Source organism: Mustela nigripes, chromosome 11 (genome assembly GCF_022355385.1).
Source record: "Mustela nigripes isolate SB6536 chromosome 11, MUSNIG.SB6536, whole genome shotgun sequence".
Taxonomy (NCBI): domain Eukaryota; kingdom Metazoa; phylum Chordata; class Mammalia; order Carnivora; family Mustelidae; genus Mustela; species Mustela nigripes.
This window is the reverse complement of record NC_081567.1, coordinates 7,413,611-7,427,132: the sequence shown is the minus strand read 5'-3', so window position 1 is coordinate 7,427,132 and position 13,522 is coordinate 7,413,611.

The following is a 13,522-nucleotide window of genomic DNA, read 5'->3' as shown; positions in this document are numbered from 1 at the left end:
CACTCTGTAAGGTAGATGCTTCGTTAAGAAACAAGCTGGGAGAGCTTCCGTAATCAGTTTCTAATCTTGATATAGTCCTTTGTGGCTACGCTGTCACTTGAGCCTCAGGAAATGAACACCGCTGTTACTGCCATAGTCTTTGGCTGTCAATTATCTGCACACATTCCCCTAGGAGAGGAACGGGCTCAAAGCAGCCCAAATGTGGCATTGTCAGGGAGAGGTCTCATGAACAGCTGAACTGTGGCATTTTCAGAAGTCATCAAGGCTGCCCACGACGGAGTTTGGTTCGTGGCTCTTTCCCACACCATCCTGTCACAGTTTTTGATGATTTCAATATCCATACTGATGAGATTTCCAACACCCTGGTGTGGCAGTTGCTTGAACTGCACAGATCGACACGGATCGGTGCAGTTCTCACCCTCCGCAGTAGCCAGTGGTTATGCCCAGACTTTATCCTTGCTGGAAAATAACCGCAGCCCCTTCTGTTCCCCTTCTCTGGTATGCCCACCAAGGAAAAAATTAATCTGACACTGGTTAAAATGGTAAGGAAGACTTTATTCAGGACTTTTGTGATTGGTGTTAAAACTATCACAATAGGGGAGAGAGATGGGGTTCCTCTCCAAATACAGCCAAGGCAGCTGGGGATTTATAGCTAACAGGCAGAATGAGGGAGTTGGTGACGGGTAATTTCTAGGAGGAAACACCAAGACTAGGGGGATTCTAACTAAACAGACTTGGGACTCTTGCTGAAGGCAGGCCAGGGTGATCAGATATCAAGGGCAAGAAGATTCTGCCTAATCTGGGCTAAGCAGGCCCAGCAAGGATGAGGGCCAAGGTCAAGGCCAAGTCCAAAGAGGGCTCAGAGAAGCCCAACTGAAGTTTGGTCAAGGAAAGGTGCCTTGACCCCAACAACCCTCCACCTCACCGGAGTCCAGTCCATAGATCTTGCCCTCCACTCACTTCCCATCCTACCCAGCTTAAAGTTCATGGTCAGTGAAAAGCACTCCTTTGTCCCTCTCTCTCTTTATTAACCTCCTGGCAAAACCACAGCCCTGCTAGGTGCAACTCCTGGTCTACCCTGAGCCTGCCCAGAGCAGCTGAATATGGCTAAAGGAACACCCAACTATGGGAGCTCCTCTCAAATTCATGACCATGAACCTCAAGTGGGCCTTAATACTGCCCAGCATTCCAACAAGATTTCTCTGGTCTGTTCACTCTCCTGTACCTTGATGACCTAAATCCTTACCCCTCTGTTCAATCCTTTCTGCTTCCTGCACTGTTCTTACTCTCAGCTCACTATCTCACTTCCCAATTCAGTGAGAAAAGAGACGCCAACAGAGGAGACTAAAAGCTCCTATTCTCCCACCATGCTTTGCGGTGCCTTCCCCATATTAGGGCTGAACTGACCATGCTCCCGGCTAAGGTCAACCTGCCACTACTTCCCATTTCATCATCTTCTTTTCTTTTTGGCTCGTCATTTCCATTAGTATATAAATATGCTTTTTCCCCCCACTTATCTTAAAAAGAAAAACAAAAGATCTTTTGAATACACTATACTACTGCTTCACTTCTTTGTTTTTGAGAAAGAGCATGGGCATGTGTACAAGCAGGAGTGGGGGGGAGGGAAGGGGAGAGAGAGAGAGAGAGAGAGAATGAATCTTACTCTGGCTTTATGTGGGCTCCATGTGGAGCTGCTGGGCTCGATCTCACAATCCTGAGATCATAACCTGAGCTGAAATCAAGAGTTGGATGCTTAACCGACTGAGCCACCCAGGCACCCCTCTTTGTAGTTCTTTCTAGCAAAACTTTTTTAAGATTTCATTTATTTTTTTTTTCTTAAAGATTTTATTTATTTATTTGACACAGAGAGAGAGATCACAAATAGGCAGAGAGGCAGGCAGAGAGAGAAGGGGAAGCAGGCTCCCCGCTGAGCAGAGAGCCCGATGCGGGGCTCAATCCCAGGACCCTAGAATCATGACCTGAGCCGAAGGCAGAGGCTTTAACCCACTGAGCCACCCAGGCGCCCCTCTTTGTAGTTCTTTCTAGCAAAACTTTTTTAAGATTTCATTTATTTATTTGAGAGAGTGAGCGAGAAAGACTACAAGTCGGGGGGAGGGGAGAAGAGGGAGAACAGATTCCCAGCTGAGCGGGGCTCGATCCCAGGACCCCAAAATCATGACCTGAGCTGAAGTCAGATGCTTAACCAGCTAAGCCCCCCAGCATTTTTAAACAATAAAGTATTTTTTGGTGAAGAGATGCACACGGTTTTTAGACAAAATGGTATTATAGACTTAACAGACTACAGTAGAACATACACATGACTATTATGTGCACTGGGAACCAAAAATTGACTTGACAGGAATCATTGCAATATTCACTTCATTGTGGTGGTCCGGAACCAAACCTGTAATACCTCGAGGTATGCCTCTGCTTGATTCCTACCTTCTCCACCACTTTCCTCACGTGTCTTCTAGACCACAGTCATGGATTTCCTCCTGCTCATTTTCTTTTGCTTCCTCATCTTTCATCTTAACTCTGAAACACTCCCTAGATGTTGGAGAAACAGCCAAGATGCCACTGTGGACTGGAGGCTCCAAGGAAGACGGAGAGCTCAGTCCTCAGATTTCTTTTCACCATTTACACCCATTCCCTCGGTGATCTCTTCCAATCTCATGGTCTTTTTTTTTTTTTTAAAGATTTTTATTTATTTATTTTGACAGACAAAGATCACAAGTAGGCAGAGAGGCAGACAGAGAGAGAGGAGGAAGCAGGCTCCCTGCAGAGCACAGAGCCCGATGCAGGGCTCGCATGACCCGAGCTGAAGGCAGAGGCTTTAACCCACTGAGCCACCCAAGTGCCCCCAAACTCATGGTCTTAAACGCCATCTCTATAATGGTGCCCCAAGGGGGTACCTCCAGCGCAGATCTGAGCTCCACACTGTATGTCCAACAATATATGAACAACTCTGCTTGGACTTCAAATAGGCAGCTCAAGCTTGGTATGCCCAAAATCAAATGCCTAAACTTACTCCCACAACCTACTACTTCTGTGGTCTTCCCACCTTTCCATTCCCTTAGATAAAAAACCTTGGAGTTATGCTTGATACTATCTTCTCTCACATCCACATCCAAACCAATTAGCAATTCCTTTTGCCCCTACTTTTAAAATATAACCGGTATCCAAACACATCTTATCACCTTAGTCCAAGCCACCATCATGTCTTACCTGCATTACGGCAACAGCCCCCTAACTGGTTTCCTGCTTCTATTTTGCCCCTGTCATCTGTGAGTCTTTTCTCAACAGAGTAGTTAGAAGGATGCTATTAAGGGGTTCCTGTCTGGCTCAGTCTGTAGAGCATGTGACTCGTGATCTCAGGGTTGTAAGTTTGAGCCCCAAGTTAGGTGCGACATTACTTAAAAATAAAACCTTTGGGGGGCACCTGGGTGGCTCAGTGGTTAAAGCCTCTGCCTTTGGCTCAGGTCATGATCCCAGGGTCCTGGGATGGAGCCTCACATCAGGCTCTCTGCTCGGCAGGGAGCCTGCCTCCTCCTCCTCTCTCTGCCTACTTGTGATCTGTCTGTCAAATAAATAAAAATCTTAAAAAAAAAAAAACCCTTTGAGCACCTACGTGGCTCAGTTGGTCAAGCAATCAACTCTTGATTTCAGCTCAGGTCATGATCTCTGGATTGGGGATCAACCCCGCATCGGGGCTCCACAGTGGTATGGAGCCTGCTTGGGGTTCTCTCTGCCCCTCCCCACTTCTCCCTCTCCAAAAAATAAGTAATAAAATGAAATAATTATTTATTTATTTAAGATTTTTACTTATTTATTTGACAGACACAAGGAGAGAGGGAACACAAGCAGGCAGAGTGGGAGAGGGAGAAGCAAGCTTCCCAAGGAGAAGGGAGCCGGATGCAGGGCTCGGCCCTAGGACCCTGGCATCATGACCTGAGCCGGAGGCAGACACCTAACGACTGAGCCACCCAGGCGCCCCTAAGATGAAATCTTTTTTTAATAAAAATGATGCTATTGGGGCACCTGGGTGGCTCAGTGGGTTAAGCTGCTGCCTTCGGCTCCGGTCATGATCCCAGGGTCCTGGGACCGAGCCCCGCATCGGGCTCTCTGCTCAGCGGGGAGCCTGCTTCCCTCTCATTCTCTCTGTCTGCCTCTCTGCCTTCTAGTGATCTCTGTCAAATAAATTAAAAAAAAAAAAATGATGCTATTAAAGCAAGAATCAGTTCATGATCCTTGTCTTTTTAAAACTCTCCAACAGTTTCCCATTTTCCCCACTGTAAAAGCCAAAAGCCTTCATGATTAGGATAACCACACTTACCTCATGATTCCTCATCTACGGTCCCACTACAATACGCCTGTTGCCTGAGTTCAATGTTAACAAGGTCCCCTGTGCTCAGAAGTGACCCAGGGTGCTCTCTGTGTCACATGGCCACTCAACCCACCCACCTCCCCAAGTCCTACCCAATAGGCAAAGCACCCTCACCTCTCCCCATTTCCTTGCCCCAGCCTCCAAGAACGCGCTATGGCCCAGAAGCCTTGAGCTTCCTTTGTCTTCTGGGCGCAGGTACCGACTTCTTAGTGACATCTCCTCCACCAGTCCCATTTAAATTGAACCACAGCCTCCACCCCACGCCCCTTCCCTATTCTTTTTTCTCCATAGCACTACCACCACCTATGTCGTGCACTTGTCTGGTTCCCTGACTACCTAGTCGCAATGGAAAGTTAAACTCCACGAAACAGGAATTTCTGCCATAAGCTTCGCAACCGCAATACAGACCCTGGCACGGGCGGGGGCGGGGTGGGGCGGGGGGTGCTCCTCACGTGACTGCAGCGGCCCCCCCCACCCCACCCCCACCCCCGACCCTCCTGCTGGGAAGGGAAGATGGCTGCGCCCAGGGTGGCCTCAGAGAGAGAGGGCAACCAACGAGAGGGCGCCTGCCCGCTAGAGCGTCTGCGCCTCGCCTGGGTCTGCGGTTGCGTGCTGGGAAGGCGCGAATTCTGGGGCTACGTGCGGGTCCTCCTCCCCACCATTTTTTTTTTATGGAGAAAGGAATTAGCTCATCCTCAGAGTCGTTTGATGTGACCTGCCTGCTGCTTCACCGCCGCTTGCGATCCCCGGCATCCGAGGCGTGTAGGACGAGGTTCTGGGATTCAGGATACGGGGTTTTGTCCCCTGATGCTGCCTCCTGGGTCAACCTGTGAAATGACCTCAAAGTGTCAGTCCAGCCTCCAGTTCTGGGCACCCCCCCCCCGAACACATCCGAACTGCCCCTTGGGCACAAGGACGTCCAATCCAGCCCGCAGGTGCCCCACTCCCGATTTCTGGCCTGAAATGAGAATTCCCGGGGGATCCGCCCTCCCCACCCCTGCCGTGAGCTCCCCAGGATTAAGTCTGGTGAATCCGGACCCCCTCCCCCAGGCCCCTGGGGCAGATGAGCCCTTGGCCACCGCCCCTGCAATTTCCTGCAGACCCAGCAAACAAAAGGCTCGGGAAGAGAGGCGAGGCTGAGCTGGGCGCCCTTCCTGCAGGAACAGCTGATGGAGCAAAATGGTCCAGGAGGGAGCGGAGGGGAGGGATGAAATTCCAGGATTCCTGGAGGACCAGAGTGGGAGGCCAGACTCCTGGATTCCACGGAGGGAAGGATTCCAGCCGAGTGGATGTGGAGGCCCCAGGCAGGACATCTAGTTTGCTGGGCTCTGCCAGATCCCATCTAAGCTGGTGGGGTTGATGTCAACTTTTGGGAATGGAGGGGGTGGGGGGACACGAGTTCAGGTGAGCTCCCAGGCCCATAGGCTGGAGTAGTGGGGGCTGGGAAAAGCCTGAAGCCCTGCGTCATCTCCTCTGGGGCCCAGCCTACCTCCCCCTGGCCCGACCTGCTACCCTCTGAGCTGGCCCCACCCAGGCTCCGCTTCCTGCTCCTCCTGAGGCACAAAGCTTTTTCTGCTTCAACTCCATGAACCACCCCCGCGGGGTCTTCTGGTCCCTTCTGGACCCTGGTAGTCTAGACCCCAGCCACGAATAGTGCTTCCGTTCCCTCCTAGAGCCAAGGCCCCTGCCCCCAGGGCAGGGACACAATGGTCAGGGAAGGGCCACATCCAGTTGGGGGGGGGGGGATGCTGGCAGGGGGGGGGGGGGCTTGGCCTCATATCCTGTCACGCTGCCAAGGGAAGAAAGGAAACAAAAGACTTCCCCCTGCTGGGACAATGAGCCACCGATACCTCTTCTCCCCTACTCCCACTCCACCACCGCCTCCCCTTTAGCTCTGTCTTCAACCCCTCACTCTCCCTTCTCTCCTTGCCCTCTGGTAGCCTTGGCTTCTGCTGTGAGCGCTGCTGGTTCCCTTCCCACCTCCCTATTAAGCTTGCTCCCAGTCCTAGCTGTTTCGGTCCCCCGCAATTCCGTCTCTTCTGTTTTCAGCCCAAGATTTGGGGCTGGGTGGGCAAAGTTCTAGGGCACGTAAATCACCCCGCTTTCAAGTGAGGGGCTACACAAGAGAAAGGGGCCAAAGCCAAGGAAAGGAAATGCCCTTTGGCTGGCCTGGGTGAGAGGAGGAAAAGGGCGTGCAGTGTCCTACAGGTCCTCGGGGGTGAGGCTGAAAGGCCTGGCTGTATCCTGAGTGCCACAGTGAAGTCAGCCGGCCGGCTGATGACTGGCTGAGTGCACTGGACGGGCCACCGGACAGGGAGTTTTGCTTGAGGATTCTCACTCCCTCCCTATGTCCCTCCTCACTCTCGCGCTCGCACGCATGCACACTCGCTCTCTCAAATCTTTTTTTTTTTTTTTTAAGATTTTATTCATTTATTTGACAGAGCTCACAAATAGACAGAGAGGCAGGCAGAGAGAGAGAGAGAGAGGGAAGCAGGCTCCCTGCTGAGCAGAAAGCCCGATGCGGGACTCGATCCCAGGACCCCGAGATCATGACCTGAGCCGAAGGCAGCGGCTTAACCCACTGAGCCACCCAGGCACCCCTCTCAAATCTTTTAAAACATGAATAAAGTGGATGTCAGAATAATGCCCATCCTTCCTTCCTAACAAAGCTCTTTTTTTTTTTTTAAGATTTTATTTTGGGGCACCTGGGGGCCCTTGGGGCACCTGGGGCACCAGGGAGCCTGCTTCCCCGCCCCCCCCACCTGCCTCTCTGACTACTTAAATCCTTAAAAAAAATTTTTATTTTATGTATTAGAGCGCAAGAGAGAGCATGAGCAGGAGGAGGGCCAGAGGGAGCAGGAGAAGCAGACTCCCCACTGATCAAGGAGCCGGATACGGGGCTTGATTCCATGACCTGAGCCTAAGGCAGCCGCTTAACCAACTGAGCCACCAGTTGCCCTTCTAACAAAGTTCTTATGATGAATTAAATATGATAATGTTCGCTTTTAAAAACAAATGCAGACATAAATAAATAAAAGGTAAAGTGTAAGACTTTCCTCAGCCTTTCCAATCTATAGTCTACTCCAACCCCCGCCCATGGGGCAGCCTCCATCACCAACATACGCCAGTAATTTCTTTATCTCCAGCCAGAAAGCTACCTCTGAGCTCTGGACCAGTTAAGCTCAGTTCTGGTTGCCTGCATCTCTTCCTCCCCTGTGGCCCCTGGTACTCTTGCTCCTACCTAGCCGCCCAGGTCTGAAAGTGGCATCGTGCTTGATTTCAGTCTCCCCCACTCCCATGACTAGGTTCAAAGACCTTCCTGCTCTAGGTGCTCGAGAACACTTCTGCCCTTTCGAGTTCTCACTGTCCTTTGGTTTCTCTGCCTTCAGTCTTGATCCCTTTCAGCCTTTTCTCTAAAGTGATACAAGTGGGATCCTTCTGTACAAATCTGATGGGGTTGCCTAAAAACCCTTCAGTCATTCCCAAGATGTGCAGGACAAGCCCGCACTCCCGAAATGTCCTATGATGACAGAGGCTGTCTTGCTCACCTCTTCAGCTCGTCCACTGTCACTCTCCTAGCAATCTACACCCTGGTGTCCCAAACTCTGGCAGCTCAGGGACAATCTCACCATGTCCACACTTTTTTTTTTTTCCCCTAAAGATTTTATTTATTTGACAGAGAGAGAGACAGCAAATGAGGGAACACAAGCACAGGGAGTGGGAGAGGGAGAAGCAGGCTTCCTGCTGAGCAGGGAGCCCAATGTGGGGCTCAATTCTGGGACCCTGGGATCATGACCTGAGCCGAAAGCAGACGCTTAATGACTGAGCCACCCAGGCACCTCAACCACCATGTCCACACTCTTGTGTTTGCTATTCCTTCTGCCTTTTTTTTTTTTTTTTTTTTTTTAAATAGAGAGAGGGTTCACAGCATCATCTTCAGAAAGCTCACCTTGAACCTGCAGGTTGATCCCGTAGGACCCTCTGTAGGACACCACCAATACTCCACACATAACCTCCTGTGTTCTGAGGAAGTTTCATGCCTGCTTCTTCCCCTGACTGGTCAAGGATGACTTTGAGTCCGAAGTCTTGGCCCATAGAAAAACCTCAATAAAGAATTACTGAGTGAGGGGTGTCTGACTTGTGATTTCAGCTCAGGTCATGATCTCGTGGGTCATGAGATCAAGCCCTGTGTAGGGCTCTGGGTTCAGCAGGGAGTCTGCTTAGAGTTCTCTCTCCCTCTCCCTCTGTCTCTCTCCCCAGTCACTCTTGAAAATAAATAAATCTTTAAAAAAATAATTGCCAGGACACCTGGGTGGCTCAGTGGGTTAAGCCTCTGCCTTTGGCTCAGGTCATGATCTCAGGATCATGGGTAGATTCCTGCATCGGACTCTGCTCAGCAGGGAGCCTGCTTCCCCCTCTCTGTCTGCCTGCCTCTCTGCCTACTTGGCGATCTCTCTCTCTCTGTGTCAAATAAATAAATAAAATCTTTTTTTTTAAATTGCCAAATGAATTTAAAAATAATGATTTAAAGGAATGAGTAGTTAACACACATTTACTGAGCATTTATCATGGGCCAGACCTGCACTGGGCTTAACAGTGAGCATGACATATGTTGTACCTGCTTTCATGAAACTTGGGGCCACGAACAATCAAAGCACAATCAGTAACGAATTAATGAAATCTTTGACATATGTCAAATATTTATTACATCTTCATATTTGATGAGTTCAGGAAGATTGGTGACGGTCAGATAAGGAATGGATTCAGATTTCATGAGTCCTGAAGTTTATACGATTTGGGGAACCCTTCCTAAGAAAATAAAAACAAAATTAAAGAACGTGAAATTACGGGGGTAGGGGGGTTGGATTATGGACATTAGGGAGGGTGTGTGCTATGGTGAGTGCTGTGAAGGGTGTAAACCTGGTGATTCACACACCTGTGCCCCTGGGGCTAATAATACATTATATGTTTATTTAAAAATTTAAAAATTATTTTTTAAAAATATGAAATTAGATATAAAAACTTCATGTTTATGTAAATATGGATATCACAACCAGTTGTAAAATTTAATGTGTCAAATACTATAAATGGTACAGAATCTGGAAAAACAACACGATAGCTATAGTAATTACTTAACATCCCTGTATCATACTTTTCACATCCTACCTCGAATACATGTGTACTCAGACTATTTCTTCATATGGTAATGACTTTGTAATATTTCCTATGTCTCTTGTCTCCCAGCTATTAAGGCTGGTTGAAATTCTTTTCTTTCATGATTGAACATTTAGAAAGATCTCGCCGAGGGGCGCCTGGGTGGCTCAGTGGGTTAAAGCCTCTGCCTTCGGCTCAGGCCCTGATCCCAGGGTCCTGGGATCTAGCTGCATCAGTCTCTCTGCTCAGCGGGGAGCCTGCTTCCTCCTCTCTCTCTGCCTGCCTCTCCGCCTCCTTGTGATCTCTCTCTGTCCCATAAATAAATAAAATCCTGGGGCGCCTGAGTGGCTCAGTGAGTTAAAGTCTCTGCCTTCGGTTCGGGTCGTGTTCTCAGAGACCTGGGATGGAGCCCCTGCGTGGGGCTCTCTGCTCAGCGGGGAGCCTGTTTCCCTTCCCCTCTCTCTGCCTGCCTCTCTGCCTACTTGTGATCTCTGTCTGTCAAAGAAATAAATAAAATCTTTAAAAATAAATAAATAAATAAATAAAATCTTAAAAAAAAAAAAAGAAAGAAAGAAAGGAAGGAAGGAAGATCTCACTGAGTTTTACAACTCATTCTCAGCATTGTGGAAAGCTCTGCCAAATTTGTGCAAGAGCCAGAAGATTTCAGGCCACTGCAAACATTCCTGTGCTGGGATTCACCTTTAAAAACTGTTTAAATTGATGGCATTCATTAACCAGGGCTATGGGAGGAGACAGGTGGGTGAGGGGTGCAAAAGCTTAACCTTCATGGGCCTCCAGTAAACTTTAGACAGGGCAGGGTGAGGCGGACCCAAGGACCGGGGGCGGGGGCTGGGAAGAGGGGTGACAGTTTCTGTGATTTATGGTGAAAAGGGCTGATTTGTTGTTTACTACAAAGAGGAAAAGTCCAAAAAGAAAGCCCGGGACCCCTGGTGGGCTGGGTCAGCACAGCATGGGACTCTTGATCTCAGGGTTGTAAGTTTAAGCCTCATACAGGGTGTAAAGATTACTTAAAAATAAAAAATCTTAGAGGCGCCTGGGTGGCTCAGTGAGTTAAGGCCTCTGCCTTAGGCTCAGGTCATGATCCCAGGGTCCTGCGATTGAGCCCCAAGTGGGCTCTCTGCTCAGTGGAGAGCCTGCTTCCCCCCCCCCCCCTTCTCACTCTGCCTGACTCTCTGCCTACTTGTGATCTCTGTCAAATAAATAAATAAAATCTTTAAAGAAATAAAATAAAAAAAATCTTGGGCACCTGAGTGGCTCAGTTACTTAAGCAGCTGCCTTCAGCTTAGGTTGTGATCCCAGAGTCCTGGGATGGAGCCCTGTGTTGGACTCCCTGCTCAGTGGGAAGCCTGATCCCTCTCCCTCTGCCCCTCCGCCCACTTAGGCTTGCTCACTCTCTCTCTCAAATAAACATTTTAAAATCTTAAGAAAAGAAAAGAAAAAGCTCAACCAGCTATTGGGGGTGGGGTGTGGATACACCAGACAGGTACTCCTGGGGTGAAGAGCGCAGCATACTGATCATGGGCAGGGAACGGGGTGATCACCTAATACTGTGGTTGGAGGACAAAGAAAGTGCTCTAATAATAAGGAAAGGAGGGCCTGAGCTTTGTTGGGGTCTATGGGACAAGCATCCGTCCAGGTAGTGACATCGCTGCTCACCTCTGTAACATAATACAGTGGGTACTGAATTAACTTTTCTAAGACATGGCTCTGTGTGGATGGAGGGTAGAGGAAATGACCTTATACCCACAAGACAGACACCTCTGCGCATTGGGGAGTCCAACTCTCAGATATCATCTCCGTGGAGAGAAGAAATAATGGGATTTCTGCCGCATTTATAAGATCTTTGAGACCAGGAGCCATGCTTTATAAATCTCCAAACTAGTACAGTGGTCACTTTGCACATAGTAGATGCTTAATAAAGGTTTTGTTTTATTTATTCTTCTACATATTAAAAAAATATTTTTATAACTTTAAATTTTCTTTTGAAGATTTTATTTATTTGACAGAGAGAGATCACAAGTAGGCCGAGAGGCAGGCAGAGAGAAAGGGGAGGAAGCAGGTTCCCTGCAGAGCAGAAGAGCCGGATGTGGGGCTCGATCCCAGGACTCTGGGATCATGACCTGAGCCGAAGGCAGAGGCTTTAACCCACTGAGCCACCCAGGCACCCCTTAAAAAAAAAAATTTTTTTTTCCCTTAAAAAATTTTTAATGTTTATTTAAGTAATCTCTACTCTGGACATGGGGCTTGAACACAAGACTCCGAGACCAAGAGTCTCAGGTTCTTCTGACTAAGCCAGTCATGCACCCCATTTATTCATTCTTTTATTGATTGGTCTGCATATACACTGGGTATTGGGGACTGGATTACATGCTGGGTGGTGAGTGCTAAGGACCCTATGACAGAAGAGCGACTGGATATTTTCTTACCTAAGTTGTTCTCTTCCATCTAGCAAAAGGGGCCTGGTTCTCAGAGACACAGCGTTCTAATCTGAGGTGAGCTATTATGCCTCTGCACCCCTCTGTCTCATCAGCTCTCACCCACCCCCCCAGCCTCATTTCTCTGTGCATCTGGGTGGGTCTCTCTCTACTACCCAGGTCATGCACCCCTCTAACGCACCCCATAAGTATGAACTGCATCCCCCACCAAATGACAATTCAAACAGTCGAGGGCTGAGGGAGGTTGAGCACAGAGCCCAGGGGGAGATAGAGACATAATTTTTAGAGGAAAGAATTGCAGTGCACAGTGAAATCAAGGAAAAGTGTGTGTGTGTGTGTGTGTGTTCTGCTTGAAGAGGTGGGCAGATAACCTGGAGGAGAAGCTGAATAAGAGAAGAGAGACAGGGCTGGAATCCGGGAGGGAGGAGGGGATTCCCGGCCCTGGCCTGGTCTGCCTGGCTCCAGCCAAGCCGGCTGTTTCCTGCCCTCTGTGACCCCCCACCCCGGAGCAGGACCCAGGCAGGGCGGCGAGGAAGGGCAGGGGTGTGGGGAGCAGCACTTGTGGCAGGGAGATAAGTTCGCTGGGACAAGAGGTCACTGCGGGTCTTGGCTGTCCTCTCTGCGGGGTGAGCGGCCCTTGCCAGTCCCCCGCCCCGCCCCAAACTCTCAGGGCATCGAGGATTCCTCCTTCCCTCTCTCGGCAACTCAGGAACTCCAGACTCTGTCTCCCTTAAATTTCTGAGTCGAAACCCCTTCCTTCGGCTCTTCCCTGGCCGACTCCTGGCAGAGCCTTCCATCCATCCCGCTACCCACACTAGAGGTACCCTGACCTGGAAGGGGGTTGGTGGGAGGAGCACTGCTTTCCTGGACCCTCCCCTCTAACTGATGGGGTGGGGGGCGGGGGAGGGAGGTGGTGGCTATGAGAGGAAGGGCCCTCCCAGACATCCCGGGGGCCCCCAGGAGCCAGACAGGAAACAGCCTCGGGAAAGACAGCGGCAGCCCCGGCCCAGCCCCAGGGGTCAGGACTTCGGCGGCCAGGAGTTCTCCCAGTGAGAGTGAAGATGGTGATTTGGGAATCTATCCAGACCCTTTACTCTCTCGGTCCCACCTACCTTTTATTTATTCCTGCTTCCCTTTTTTCTCTACTCCTCCCCGTGTCAAACCAGTTGCCCCACTTCCCACATTTTCCTGCGCTATGGACCTAATGTTTGTTGAATGACTGTGTGAACGTTCGCTCCAGGGTCATCTAAGCTGGGGTCGCTGCCTCGGGGTACAACGCGCCACCCTCCATCCTCAAAAGCTTCCCCCAAACATGGTCCCCTGCGCCAAACAGTGGGGTGGTGCGCGCATCCAGAAGTAGAATCCGAAGTCCGCGGGAAGGTTGGAGCCGGCTTCGAGGGCGCGGTGTACGTCTACGCGCACCTCCGGGAGGCCCTCGGTGCGGCTGGATGTGCTTCTCCGTGGCCTGCTGCGTGCTGGGTTGGGACCTGCCCCGGGGGTCGTTGGGCCCCGGCCCCGACACGCGCAG